The 15221-nt window shown below is 45.1% G+C and overlaps 1 protein-coding gene and 1 long non-coding RNA gene across 3 annotated transcripts in view; one reads left to right on the top strand and one right to left on the bottom strand.

Annotated features, from left to right (window-relative positions):
* CYP19A1 (cytochrome P450 family 19 subfamily A member 1) overlaps nucleotides 1-15221 on the top strand; it is a 110688-nt gene that overhangs the window by 27178 nt on the left and 68289 nt on the right. The window contains exon 1 of one of the 2 annotated variants that reach the window (XM_009429125.5): nucleotides 13006-13158. The exons of the other annotated variant lie outside the window; for it this stretch is intronic. The gene's annotated coding sequence lies outside the window, so the exon portion shown is untranslated. Of the gene's footprint in view, nucleotides 1-13005; nucleotides 13159-15221 lie in introns of those variants that run through there. 2 annotated transcript variants of the gene reach the window in all.
* On the bottom strand, nucleotides 5769-14037 carry LOC104002304 (uncharacterized). Its single transcript, XR_674522.5, has 4 exons — nucleotides 13116-14037; nucleotides 11840-12055; nucleotides 9864-9908; nucleotides 5769-9097 (listed from the first exon to the last, which is right to left on the bottom strand). It is a non-coding gene; the product is annotated as an uncharacterized LOC104002304 (long non-coding RNA).

The raw sequence follows: 15221 nt of genomic DNA, 5'->3' as shown, positions 1-15221 counted from the left end.
CCCCACTCTCAGTTCCATACCTTTACTTTCAAGGTTTTTAATGATCTGCCTCAAACCTAGTTTTCTGCCAAACTTAGGATGGCTCAATCACATGGCATGCTGGGACCTCAGTGACAGAATCCAATGGGATGGGGTAACCAGGGTAGCCCGTGTCTATCCCAAAGCCTCCAATCTGGAGGTTGGGGCAATGCTTTAGGGCCATAATGATGCTCAACGTGAAATGGGGCTTCACCTGTACTTGGGCGTTGGGCTCTGGTCCTCAGGGCAAAGATCCTAGGCAAGAGGATCAATGACTGGGCCCCAGCCAAGCTGCTTAAAAGCCAGGGCAGCACTAGAGGACCAGTTGGAAGTCCAGAGTCTTGGGAAAAGGAGGCAAAATCTCAACCCCTATGTATAGAGCAACATGACGCTCGGAGGGAAGGAAGAAGGCAATGCAGTGGTCCTGGGCTTCTACGTTAATTCTGAGGGTGGCCCCGCAACTCTTCATCTTTCTCTTCCCTGGCTTTAGGCATGTATCTTGCAAATAGCACTTGCTTAATTGATTTGACACACCTCCCTACACTTACCCCTTTCCATACAAAGTGCCAGGTCCTCTGAAAGCTCCCTATATCACCTGGCCAATTGGAATTTTCACAGCCAAGGCAGAAAACAGGTGAGGTTTGGTTGTCAATCTCCATCTTAGGCATTGAACAGGATGTGTAGCCAGTTCATGGAAGACCTTTTTCACTCTTCTGAAGACTTAGGAATAAAAAAAGACTCTTACTGTTATCATGTGGTCAGAAGGCATTCTTTTTCCACTTTAAAGAACCAAAACTTCCTCCAGTTCAGAAACAGTAAATGAATGGCCCACCATGTGCTGCGAACTTTGCTGTTCACCACCATGGCTGCTCCTAACAGCATCTATGCAAGCACCCCATGGATGCTATCCAGGGTTTCTTCTTTTTATTATTAATAGCTAACATTTACTGAGTGCTTACTATATGCCAGGCACTGTGCAAAGGGAAACACAATGCCTCAGTCCCAGGTAGTTCCTGGGAAACTGAACAGAATCTTAAATAGAAACTCTAAGGAGTTAGGGAAGTGAGGGCTCACTGGGGCTGCGACCCCAGGGGAGACCACACTCAAAAGATGGTTTTGCAACTCAACCTCAGTTTCAGGCCTGCTATATCACTTCCACTCACTCAGTAGTAGGCTTGGCATTTAGTGGGGGACAGAGGCATGGTGGGAAGTTGGGGGTGCTGTTCAGGCTTGGCCCTCACCAGCCTCTGCTGGGACTGGTAGCATGAATGCTGTGTAGGATGCTGGGGAGCTGGAAGAAGACTCTTCCACAGCCCCTCCCTCTCTATCCCATTCCCCTCTCATCTCCCCACCCTTCAAGGTTAAATATTAAAAATTCCCTTCACGGGGTGAGCTTTCAGTCCTTGATTCACTCCAAACAGGCTTCAAATGCAAATAGCTGTAGAGAAGGTTAACAAGGTTGCCTCAAATTATTTGGCAAGGGGTGGGGAGAGGATGCCCAGGAACCCTGGCTAGCTGGAGAGTGGGGAGAAAAGGGGGCACAGTGGGAAGCTGCAGGCAAACACCTGCCATTGTAGCATTGCAGAAGGCCCCAAAGGACCCAGCCAATGTGAGACAGGTTGGTTTAAAAGCCTCCCATGGGAAGAAACCCAGAATGATGACAAGCAGAGCCAAGTTCACGTCCCTGTGGATGAGAGTGTGGGTCTGGGAATGTGAAGCCTGGAGCGGGAGTCAGGGGCAGGGGCTCTAGGAGAGCTGCTCCATGCCCAGAATTGTGCAGGGAATGGCATAAGCAGTGGCCCAGTCAACTTGCTTATCCCAGGCCCCCTTTTCCCAAATTTATGATTTGAAAATCAATTATTTTAAAATGTCTCTGGAATCTTGAGTACAGTCTAACAAGGCATTTGAAATGTAAAGATTTATGTATTTAGGAAAGCATGAGGTAAATTAGCTTCATTGAAATATATACATAGAGAGAGTACCACAGGGAGTAGGACTGTCTCAAACAATTCCGCATGTCTGCTTGTCAGGGACCTGTACCCACCACCCTGTCCTTCCACAAAGAATGTAACTAACCAAAAACCCTAGTTCTGTAGCAATGACCGCATTTGAGAACGACCCCACACCCCGCACTTAGTTCACCATCATTTCTCTTGGCACTGCAAGAAGGAGGTCAGAATGCAGTTATGTTGCGGGGAGGTCACTGCCACATTGCAGATCTTTTGCTCATAATGAAGCTTGGCAAGTTAGGCTGGGAGACGGCAGAGCTCTCTCATCGGTGTTGGTTTAGCCGCTATGGGTGGGGCCGGCTGGGAGGGCAAAGGGCACAGCCATCCCCCATGCAATTCTGTAATGGACAGTAGGATATGGGGGAAGGGTGTCTCACCAGAGGAGCAAGGCAGAGCCCAGATCACAGCTGTCATGCCTGAGAACAGTCTGCGTTTAACAAGGAGCAGGCTTGTGGGGCCAGAAGGTCAGATCTGGACTCTGATTTTTAGGAAAAAGCAAGGATGGGAGAGTGAGTGGGGACAAGAACAAAGGAGGAGGCTGAGAGGAGAGTTTCTCTGTAGTGGGCCACAGGAGCATGCCAAAGGGTGAGAGGATGGAGCACTTACCAGACTGCTTATCTGAAATGAGGAAACTCCCTTAGATAAAGCAGGAACGCAGTGGTGAAACCTGAGGTGCAAGACTCCAGGTTTCAGCATCCCCCAAAGGGTGTGGGATGGTGGAGAAGCTGTGACTCAAGTAGCAGCTGTGGAACACTAGTGGCCAACCCAGGGGTGGACTATGGGGGGTGGGCGGTGAGTTGCTTTGGACAGTGGGCAGAGCGGTGGCAGCTTGAACAAGAATTCCTGTCTCCAGATTGGGCTGGGAGTATGGCAGGATTGAGCACACAGGTAACTCAGCTGTCAGGACCTGATGAGGGCCAGGGATGGTAGGGGCTGGGGACAGGAGGCAAAGGGTAAGTGGTTTCATTCATTCAAAAATCACTGCACAACTGCTGAGCGCTACCAACACCAGCAGGCCAGGGATAGGAAGATGAGTAAGACATGGTCCTTACTCTTGAGAGGTTTGTGATTGCTGTAGGAGGTCTAGACTGGGGAAAATAGAGACTCTAGTGTCTTAAGAAATTTAGTCAAACTCATGGTGCTTTGAAAGTATTAGACAAAAGCAGCTCTCTGTTCTCATATTTTACTCCAGTAATACTCCTTAGCTTATGCATATCAGATTTATTTACCCATTGATTTTTCCACTGAGGCATTGAGCTTTTGAACATTCCACCTTCAACTCAGCTGTAAGATGCACATAGACTTTAGTTGCCAATAAAATTGGCTGGCGTCCTGGGACTGCTTCAGGTCAGACACCAAGGAGGTGGTAGTTCTGTTTCATTTTATAGTGTTAGCCCCAGACCATTGAAGAAAACCAGGACTCAGTTGAATAATTACTTTGGGGGTCTTAACTGAACAACTGGTTGGAGGGCATGAGGGAAGGTGAGGGCTTTTGAGGGTAGGATGGAGACCTGGCCAGGGCAGAGTGAGGGGGAAAGGTATTTGGGCCCAGGAGACAAAGCCTGCATGGGAGAGGCTGCCTTCTGCACAGCAGCGATACCAATGTCTGAGCTATGGCTGCCCAGGAGTGCCGACGAGGCCCACACAGCTTCAGAAGTGGCACTTGTAGCATGTGAGACAGCCTGGTGTGAAGAAGCCCCAAATTCAAGTGGGCTCTGTTTCCGGGCCAATTCCAAACAGACCTGCCTGATATGCCAGAGAACACAGGTATCAAGGTTCGCATTGCGTTAGTAATGCCTGTGGGAGACAATAGGGTGAACCCCGCAGCAATGTTTAGCTTTCTTCTCCCTTGACTGAGGAGCCTCGGTTGTTTTTTCTTAAAGGATATATTTTCCACTGTTTTGACTGGGCTTGTCCAGGGGTGCTGGGAAGAACAAGATAGGCAAGAAGGGAAGGACTAATAAATTTTCTTGCTCATTCCTAAAGTCCTATTTTTAGATTAGATTTTTAGATCTTGAGCTCATCACTATGTGCACTAGTTGTCATTGGATAAGTCATGTCCAGGTGGGACACCTGGTGGCGGCTCCACTCTTGCCAACCCTGCCCTCTATTGATGCCACCCACCTCACAGATGAATGTGCTGGGTAGGTTCAGCCAAAAGCTCTTTCTTTTAGAATCAGCCTCAGCAAGACTAGAGTGACCTCCTGTCCCCTCTAGAGGCCATCTAGAGGTATATTCTGAATCTGCTGTGGCTCACTTCTCTCAAGATCTCCTGGGTCAGGGGTCAACTTCTCACCTGTACTTCAGCCAATGTATCCTCCTATGCTTGGGTCCCTGCCTTTTATTTCCTTATGGGTGATTTTCATCTGATTGCCTTGCTGCACAGGTACAAAGCAACAGATCTGCAGAATGAAAACAGCTGGGGAACCCTGAGTGGGGTGAGAGTAGAATGGAGGAGGTGGTGGTATCTTCTTAAGGGGGTACTCATGGTGGAAGGGTCTTCGTTTTTCTTGGGGAGGATTCCCTTTTTGCTATCCAAGGAGACTTCCTTACACCATGGGCTTTGGACATGCTTGGTAGTCAGGGCACACTTGGCTTTGAAATGCAACGAGCTAAGTGGAATAAGCACTTTGTACCATACTGGCTGATGGTACCATACTGTGGGTCAGATAGGAATCAACCTTCCAGGGAAAAAGAACAAACAAACGAAACAGACAAACAAGTGCCTGAAGACAGAAATTTAATTGAGTGCTTCCTGGCTTTTATTTTAGCCCCCCTCATCTAAAGATGTGCATCTGTCCCAGATTTGAGCTATGATGTGTGGAGAGGTAGAAGAGAGAATATTTATATGCAAATAAGAGGTGTTGACCAGAACTCTGGGGATTTGGGTGAGGAAGGAAGCCAGGTTTTCTGTGGCAGGGGTAAAAAGGGAGAGCAAGGGAGAGAAGGGGTGATCCAGCAGGAGAGAGGAGTAGAGTTGTTATAGATGACTTCTCCTGGAGAGTTGGATCAGGCCCATTGCGGGTGAGAGGGCAAATCTTTCCCAAGAACCCAAGTGGTAGAATGGGTCTGGCCTTCCCTTTAGGTGGTTATTGGAGAACTGGTGGGTATGCATGTGGAGATGCAGATGCCTGACAAAGCTGGTGCCGTCTGGACGGGGGGGCAAGTAAGGTGTTTAGGAGTGAGACTGTGGTGACTGGTGCCAAAAAAAGAATGTTGGGGTGATCAGATCCAACACCAGGCCTTGGTGGTGATGAAGTCTGGCGGAGTCAAAGGAATGAGAAAAGACGGTTTGAGAGAGAAAATGGATCAAGTGGGCTAACGCAAGTATGGAGGCTGTGAAGGCCCTGAGCTCTGGAAGCCCAGACTATTTATTGGCGATCAAAGAAACAGGTGGTGAGAATGTGGGGGTCGAAAGGGCAAGTGCATGATCTACAGCTGTGAAAGTTTAGCATTTCCTTTGAAGCATATGGAATATATTCTCCTACTTGAGATAATGGGGAGCATGTTCTTCCAGTTTAAGCTAGAAGCAAGGAGCCAGCAAGTCTAGACCCATTCCAGAGGCCACGAGGGGTTTTATGCGCCGAGCCCTGGACATTATGTCAGACATGCAAACCCTGCCTCAGCTTTTTTCCCAACACTCAGCTTTTTCCCAACATTTCCCCCTTCTCTTTTTGTAAAACCGCCACAGCTATCATTATTACTAGCATAAAAGGTGGCTCTTTTTGTTTTTAATTAATTGAGCAAGGCAATTGCAGGCTGTGCAGCCTTTGATTGCCAGTTGGTGATCCAACTTCATTGTTCTTAGCCCTTATTCAAAATGGAGTCGCTCTGGTTTGAATGCTTCCCACGTATCTCCCCTTTCCCTTTTACAAGAGGACCCTTAATCCTAGGGGTTTCAGGATGAAGGTCCATGCTGAATGGGGGCAATGATACTCCTGCCTAACTATTAGGGTCTCTTGTATTCAGGGTAGAGAGGCACTCAGTCAGAAAGCATTGGTCCATTAAGCATCTGTAGGTAAAACCCTGGCGCTCCAGCAGTTTCTCAGCTTCCTGTGCGGTTTTCTTGATCTGTCCCCATGTTATGGGGATTGCACCCACACGGTTCGTTCATCTCCATGAGGTAGAACTTTCCACTGATAATGAGAAACAGGCCCCTTCTAATAGAAGGCACAGAGAAAGCAAATGGAGGCTTCTCAAACCTTCAATTTGCACTGTACAGGTGGGTCCGCTAGATGCTGTGGCTCATGATAGATCTTCAGATGTTTGGTGGGCACCCACACACGCACCTGATTGTCACCTGGAGAGACACAAGCAAATCTTCTTCCCCATATAATTATCTTTCCTTTTTCCCAGCTCTTTGTATGTGCATTCCTCCACCATATATCTTGTCCAGCCTTTTTATTTTCCTTTTGTCCTGTTAGGTGTTGTTTCACTGCAGTTATGGGTTGATCTTTTTGTAAATTTAAAAATTTTAATGTTAATAAAGCTAAATGCAATTACATATGCAGTGTCTTATATTCCTGGTCCTTCTCCAAGTCGATATCCCATATTTCTCATCATTTGTCTACTATTATTACTATATTGATCCATAGGAATAGATATTTCAGCATCCCATTGTTGCAATAAGTCTCTTCCCCATAAATTGACAGGAATAGGTGTAATAATAGACTGAATTGTCCCTTCCTAGCCATCCAGCCCTTGACATGGTAAAATCAAGGAACTGTGAAAAACCTCTGAGGCGGTTCCTACGCCAATGATACCCATGGAAGCTTTTTGTTTGGGCCAGTGTCGGGGTCATTGATTTAGAGCAATAATAGAGACATCAGCTCCAGTATCTACTAGTCCTTCAAAATCCTTTCCCTAAATAGTCACTATGCAAATAGGTCTTTTGTCAGACACTTGATTAACCCAATATACAGCCTTTCCTGCAGGATTAGTACTACCAAAGCCGCCTGTTCTTTCACTGTGCGGCTTCCTAGTTTTGTTTAGGGTAGCAGCAGCAACTGAGCAATTCTTTCTCCTGGGGAGGCAGACCACAGAGTTGAGGAACTAATAACTAATTGAATTTCTCTGGTATAATCAGAGTCAATTATTCCTGTATGCACAGCAACACCTTTCAAATTTAGACTAGACCTTCCAAGTAATAGATCAACTGTTCCTGAGGGTAAGCGTCCTCTAACTCCCGTAGGGAGCTTTTTTGGCAGCTCCCCAGGAAATAGGGAGATGGTAATTGTGCTGCAAAGGTCTATGGCAACACTGCCTGCTGTGGCAGGGGACAATTGTTGTACGCTTGTGAGGGCACTGGCTGTGCTGGGTATGCCTCGGTTTGTTGAGGGGCCTGAGGTGGGCCACTCTTCCCATTTCCTGAAAGAGGTTGTCCATCTTTAGAACGACACTGATTTGCCCAGTGATTGCCTTTTTTACAATGGGGGCATACACCAAGGCTTTTCTGTTGATTGACAGTAGCAGTTCTTGCCTTTTGATTTCCTTTTCTCCATTCCTTTTTTGTGTCCAAATTGCTGACAATTGGAACAAGAGCCTGAGAAATGGGGCATATTCTTTCCTACTCTTAATCCAGCCATAGCCTGAGCTGAAAGAGTAGCCTTATGTAAGTTACCTCCAATGCCATCGCAAGCCTTAACGTATTCAGAGTAATGGCTTGCTTGAATTCCTTTCCTCCTTGCTGGATTATAGTAATGGGAAATTGCCATACTTCAAGGTCTCCCTCGGCTCTAGCTTTTTGAATAGAATTTTGTATAGCACCACCAATTGCTCCAGGTTTTAATGTTGCAACTACAGGAGCGGTGTTTTTCAGCTAATTCATTTTCTCGCCCATTAATGGGAGAGAGAAGAGGTGGCCATTCACTTAATTCAGCAGGTGGAGCCAACGGGCTAGTAAAACATACTTCTTTCAGTTTCCCTTTCTTTTCTTTAATTTCCTCTGTTTTCTGTTCCTCACATTCAGAATCTGAAATTAGTTCTTTACACTCGTCCTCCTCTTCCTCATCTGAATCTACCTCATCATCTGTTTGAAATGGCTCAAAAGCTGCCTTTATTATCACCCACATTGACAAAAAAAAACTGGAATTTTTGCTCCATCTTTATATGCCTTTTAAAAATCTCTGCCAGTTCTCTCCCATTCATCCAACTCCATAGTCCCTTGTTCCAGGAACCATGGGCAAAACTCCTTTACCGTACTAAAGAGTGATAACAAATTCTGAGTACTAACTTTCACCCCCGCTCTTCATAATAAATGCCTTAAGAAACTTAAATAAGCAGAATATTTGCTTTCACTTTGTCCTGTTGTTACCCTGGTTCTTCCGAGCCCTCAGCTTTCCCACCAAGCTTCCTTTAGTCATCCTTGGGTGTCCTTTGACAATGCATCCCCTGCTTTCACATGCTCTAGTGTTCCTTCACCAGGGCCTTTGTCGCCCCACGTTGGGCAGCCAGGAATGTTGGGGTGATCAGATCCAACACCAGGCCTTGGGGCAAGGAAGTCTGGCAGAGTCAAAGGAAAGAGAAAAGACAGTTTGAGAGAGAAAGTGGGTCCAGGTGGCCAATGCAAGTATGGAGGCTGTGAAGGCCCTGAGCGCTGGAAGCCCAGACTATTTATTGGTGGTCAAACAAAGAAACAGGTGGTGAGAATGTGTGGGTCAAAAGGGCAAGCACATGATCTACAGCTGTGATAGTTTAGCATTTCCTTTGAAGCATATGGAACATATTCTGCTACTTGAGATAATAGGGAGCATGTTCTTCCAGTTTAAGCTAGAAGCAAGGAGCCAGCAAGTCTAGACTCATTCCAGAGGCCACGAGGGGTTTTATGCACTGAGCCCTGGACATTATGTCAGACATGCAAGCCCTGCCTCAGCTTTTTTCCCAACACTCAGCTTTTTCCCAACAAGAAGATGAAGTGTTGTATCTTAGGGGCTCCATCTACAAGGATGAAGTAAGACCGGAGAAAGGGGTGAAATCAGCAAGGGTAACTATCATCATGTGTCTGGAGGTCTGCTGCTCCTTTACTCCAGCCTCTCTGTCTCAGTTCTTCTCATTCCAGAGGTCCCTGTGGACTGTGACAAAGATTTTTCAGAATTCAGAGAGGGAACCAACAAGGGGCAAGCTTGGTTTATTTCTCTTTATTTGGTTTATTCTCATTATTATTTTTCTTGCCTTTTCCACCTCTAATTCCTTCTTAGCCCTTCCCTTTCTGCTTCCATTTCTATCCCAAAATATGAGCCACAAAGAGAAATTTGGGGAATTAGAAGGAAGAGACTTAAGGGAAAATGTATATGTCATTGGTGTATGTGTCAGTTTTCAGTCATAACTTGGGTTGGGGGAAGTCAGTGTACCCTTTACTCTTGCTGAGGAAATTTCTTCTGAGCCTTAGCCACATCCCACTTGCACAGGGCATTATTCTTTTCTTTTTTTTTTCTGGCATATATCTCTACTTCAGATTCAAACTTGGCCATTACCTCTGGCCAGCCAAGCAGCTGTCCCCTGAGAGGGGGGCCAACTCTCCTGCCCTTCACTGCCTGCCTCCCAAGGCTGCCCTAGGGCTCAACTGAAGAAGGCGGTTGTGCTTTGCTGCCCCCTGTTGCTCAAGTCCTGCTTTTCCATAGGAGCTGCCGGGCTGTATGTCTGGATGTGACTTCTCCAGGCAGGTCCTCCTCTCCTGCCCGCAGGGCTCTGGCTCCTCAGGGTAGGTTTCTGTCCAGGACATGGCCCCTGAAAGGGCTTGGAAAAAGCCCCCTTGCGTAGTACTGGCTGAGCTTCTACTTGCTGCCCCAGGAACCTCCAGAGAGTGCCCCAAACATCTGGTATAGCCTCTAATCTTACCTAGTCAGTCATGTTTCTCTTCAGGCCTCTTCTAAGAACAGTTTCCTGGAGAAATAGAATAGAGTTGTGGTCACTACACTGGAGTCTTCCTGGGGTAGGAGTGGGTCCTTTCTAAAATAGAAGGGGCTGTGTAGCAAGGGGGCTGTGTGAGCATTTCTAGAAATGTTGTCTGCTGAATTTTCCACTGGGAAAGAGCAAGTCCTGGTGGAGTTAGCAGCAGCTGGGCAGTAGGCAATAGATAGCATCAGGGTCTCTGGATGCTCAGTGGGGGTGGCATCAGGGAACACTGGTTTCCCCAGTAACGGGCGCCTGGGCCTGCAGTGGCAGTCAATTCCACAGAGGATGCCCCGGAGCTTGGCATCTCTCACTGTGCTGTCTTCCCATTCCTGAGACTGGAATATGGAGCTCATGTGGGCTGGGCAGCTTCCCAACAGTGGTTGGTCAGGATGTGAGAGCGCTGTGGTCCAGGTACCTGTGGACAAGTGACCTGCCACACTGCAAGACCCAAAATGACACTGGACTACATTCCTTGACACAGTTAAAGCTGTACCAAAATTTTTTTTCCAAGGTTCAAGTTGGAACATTTGTAAGCCAAGCCCTCATGGGTCCAAGCCTATTTTCTTCACCACACCACACTGAGTGAGGGCAGTGGCTCATTACAGACCACAGCATCTCCCCACCTCCACCCATGTAGATGAGAACCTGGAGCCTGCCAAGGACTAGTGTCCAGAATGGTGCCCAAGTCACCTCCTGATAGGTAGGAAGTGGCCAAAATGAGGTGTAGGACCTCATGTCCTAGAGGTCAAAGCTAAGAGTCCAAGGCAAATGGCCACAAGGCAGAAAGAGCCAAACCAGAGCCCCCCTAAAATGGGGAGACCAGGATGGATAGATAAGAAGAAGGGCAGGCTTTGGCTGGGCGTGGTGGCTCACACCTGTAATCCCAGCACTTTGGGAGGCCGAGGGGGGGTGGATCACGAGGTCAGGAGATCAAGACCATCCTGGCTAAGACTGTGAAACCCCGTCTCTACTAAAAAATACAAAAAAAATTAGCCGGGCGTGGTGGCGGGCGCCTGTAGTCCCAGCTACTCTGGAGGCAGAGGCAGAGGTTGCAGTGAGCCGAGATCGTGCCACTGCACTCCAGCCTGGGCGACAGAGCGAGACTCCGTCTCAAAAAAAAAAAAAAGAAGAAGGGCAGGCTTTTAGTTTTAGATCTAAGTCCAAAGTACAAATGTGAGCAGAGCGGGCTCTTATGGAGGGAGCCAGTCACATGGGGTCTAGGATGGAGTAACAGTTCAACCCCCTTAGACCCATCCCTTCTCTCTCTGTTTCTCCTTTGACTTCGAAGTTAACAAAAACATTTAATCGCATTCTAAATGCAAAAGCCCCATGCAAACACTTGGAATTGGGAAAAGAGGAGAATACAACAGTTTCTGCCCTCAAGGAACATAAAGTGAGTTCACAGCCTCTTTCTCTTTCAGCCTCCTCTTCTCTCTCTCATTCCTTCACCTAGCAGGTGCTAGGCAGCAACTGTATACCCAGACATTATTATTTCTCTTGCCTTTTCCACCTTTAATTCCCTCTTAGCCCTTTCTGCTTCCATTTCTATCCCAAAATATAAGCCACAAAGAGAAATTTGGGGAATTAGAAGGAAGAGACTTTAAGGAAATGTATATGTCATCGGTGCATGTGTCAGTTTTCACTCATAGCTTGGTTTGGGGGAAGTCAGTGTTTTTTTCCTCTTGCTGAGGAAATTTCTTCTGAGCCTTAGCCACATCCCACTTGCCCAGGTCTTCATTCTTTTCTTTTTTTCTGGCATATATCTCTACTTCAAATTCAAGTTGGTTGTGGGTCTTCCACCTACTTTGTAGATGGAGATGTGGGGGTTGATGCCAATCTGACAGTGACCAGCACTACAGAGTGGAATGGGAACCTTCTCATCTTCCCATTGGGCTCCCATCCCAGCCCCCAGGCCTCACCTTGCCTCTCCTGCACAGTGGGGTTCATTCCAGGATGCCCTCCCAATAAAGCTGAGGGCATGAAGGCTTCTTGGATGGCAAGCACTTTGGAGGCTAGGAAGGGAACAAATCTTTAAATCACTAGGTACTCTTTTTACTTCTCATCTTGCTTTTAATCCAAGTCTTTGGTCTCTTACTTGCTTGCTTTCTTCTCACCCAGGACAGAGTCACAGAGACCTTGAAGAATGGAGGAGGTAGAAAAAGGAGAAATGCAGGAAGGAGGTGTGTTATGGAGTTATCCAGTGGAGGCTCACATCCAGCTTTATTTTGCCTCCAAAGATCTTGCATCCTACCTGTTAAGAAGCTTGGAATGCCACTATTCCATTAAATCTTAAAGGAACTTGAGTCTTTCATTTAAAAATGTGTTCCTAAAATGTAAATGTCCCTATGTGGGACAGTATTTAGCCGACAGTAAATTTGAGAGGAGGGTCTCAAGGAGCAGTGTCACCAGGAAAAGAGAGAAAGGCTCCTCTCCCCAAGTCAAACCTTACCTTACTTAACCGATTGTATTTCCTCCCTCAGAGGATGCCATATCTCAGTACAGGAGAGAAAATAAAAGGTAGAGAGACTTTTACCCAAGCACCCCCTGACCCCCAGGTGTACACAACTGAACCTGATGCAGTGACAATCATGTTCACACATAAAACATCTGGCGAAAGGCTAAGATCACTTCGGATTTCCGACATACATTTTCCTAAGCAGTGCATTTTTCTTTAATTTTCCTTAGAAAAAGACTGTAAAGTAGCTCCACAATTCCCACATCTTCATACTCCACCCTGCATTCAAGTTTTCCTGGGACAGGTATCTATGTGTGTGCATGAATCTATTTTTACGGCATATGTCTAGGACCCCCCACGAGGAGCCAAAGTTTCAGAGAGCCCAGCAACTATGTAACTCCATGGAAGGGATGCATGATATTACTCTCTGTTCACAGGAGCGTACGCACAGATCTTTTCTCCTCCTCATGGTCAGTTTTCTATTTGTGATTAGTAATTAGCTTCTCTTGGTACGCTACGATCTATTACAAAAGCCAAACATTCAGGGGACGAGCTGAAATGACAAAATTTGGCTATAATTTATGTTGGCCCCTGACATATATATTTTTTTAATGGTTTGGTCTCTAAGCAACTGATCTCTTAGCAACAAGAAGCACCTTTATAAAAGATGGCACACGAAGAGTGATTGCCAGAAAAGCCACCCGGTTCTTAAACAGCCGCGCATCATTAGCAAAACTCACCATCTTCAAGAGTCCAAAAACTAGAAGTGACCAGCAGACCCAGGTAACCTTGATATTTGCACATTTTCCTGGAAAAAAAAAAAAAAAAAAAACTCATGCAACTATTGAAGAGAACAAAATTCTTTGAAATATGTTCATTTTTGAGGTCTTATTAGTTGGTCTTGACTAACTTTTAATAATAGTATGTATTCTTTTAAATAACTGCTTTTTTATTTTTTTAAAAAAACATGATATTTGTGATCAGAAAACAGTTCACTTGAAATATTTCATTGGCATGAGAATGGAAGGAGGGGAACAATCTATCTGTTTCAGAATTTATTTCTGTAGGTTTTCATTTGATAGGAAAAAAATCCACATCATGGCAAAAATAGGAGTATACAGAATGTCACCCAAGTGGTGTGCACTATTAGGGAAATACGCGTATTTATTTTCTAATTTATTTTCAAACTGCTTAAATATTTAAAGAGTAGCAAAATAATTTTACTTTCAAACTTTAGCTTTTTAATCCAATGTCAATTCCAGTAGAAAGTGATAGTCTTTTGTTGCAAGTGTTCAAGGACTGGTTTTTTCATTTGCTTTCATTGCCGTAAGAAAAGATTCGTTCCAAAACTAAAAATAGGAAAAATTACAGGCATCTGTACCTTGTTTGCTTTTTTCAGGTACCCAGGGATTGAAGACTTAAATGTCTTTCCAGAAAATTGGAATTAGAAATGAGAATTGTTACTTCATCTGTACTCCTTCAATAAAGATTGTGTAATTATAAACCCACTTGGGGCACTCAAAGGGCATAAAAAAGGAGATATTTTATGGGGATGAAATAAAAATCCTCCTAATTGAGCTTGGAAACAGTGTTACACAGAGATACTGCAGATCTAAGAAAACAGACTAGAAAATTGCAGTTTCAATAAAGACAAGTTGAAATAGTGACACATCGTTTTATTTTTTATAAGAACTGCTTGTACCACTTTTTCTTTATTTCTTTTTTCTTTCTTTCTCTTTCTCTCTCTCTCTCTCTTTTTTTTTGTGCCCTTTCAGAGGTGCAAATACCTCTTTAAATTGAACTGTATGCTGACATTCTCTTGGAACCAGAAAATGGGATGCTTTGTCTGAATACAAAGCTTGGTAATGGGTCAGGGCATTCAAAACCAACACAATCCCACAAATTTTGGGACTTACAGTTGCTCCTCTAAGCAAAGGCACCTCAATAGCACATTATGATTACATTTGATTTTAAAAGCTGTTTATGACTTGTATTTCTGTTACTGCTACCGACTTCAGGCAGGAAGAATTCATTTTTGTGGTGACTTGGCTTGAAGTTAGAAAGTTGGGTGTTTTAGATTGAATTGCAGAAATTTTTTAAAGCAATGCACTATGAAATCACAGAGAAGCATATAGGTTTGTCCTTCAGAACTAAAATTGTATGTACTTGCAGTGTGGTAATTACTGTAGAAATGGTTTGTGGCTTTAAAGTTAAGGAACTTGCATAAATAATTACAAGATGTAACTTGTGTTTGCTATGTCTGGATATGTTTTCAGTTTTAACTGTACTGTAGTTTCCTAAAATATGAAGGGTAGTTAACATGAAAGCAAAGGTATGGTAACATTTATATTGCAAGTGGCAGCTAAGTTTTTGCAGTGGTTCTTTGGGACTTTGCAAATCGAGTCACTGTGTCTTTCGAGTTCATGTGTTCTGAGTTTTATCTATACATGAGGAAACAAGGCGGTCAGTGGGCCTGTAGAGCTTGTCATTTTGGCTGGCATAATGAGCCGTCTGATGAAGATGGACAAACTCCTGCAAGATATGAGATAGACTATGAAATACTCTGATTAGACTGGCTGCTATAGACTAAGCCAAATCATTCTGCTGTGTTAGGATTAGTTATTTCTGAGACACACACTTACATTCACACACATGCGTGCATATAAATGGTCTCAATATAAATCTGGAAATCAAAACAAGCCTCTCTATCAGTGAGAGCTTCCTAGGAAAAAGGATAGTTTTAATTTTGTGAAGGACAGTTTCCATCATAATCTTCATTTAGCGTCTAAAAGTCCTAGACAAACTTGACGGCCCTTTTCCTTCAAACCTCAGGCTGGAATCTGGTG

Source organism: Pan troglodytes, chromosome 16 (genome assembly GCF_028858775.2).
Source record: "Pan troglodytes isolate AG18354 chromosome 16, NHGRI_mPanTro3-v2.0_pri, whole genome shotgun sequence".
In the NCBI taxonomy this organism is placed as follows: Eukaryota; Metazoa; Chordata; class Mammalia; order Primates; family Hominidae; genus Pan; species Pan troglodytes.
This window is presented reverse-complemented; position numbering and strand designations above follow the sequence as displayed.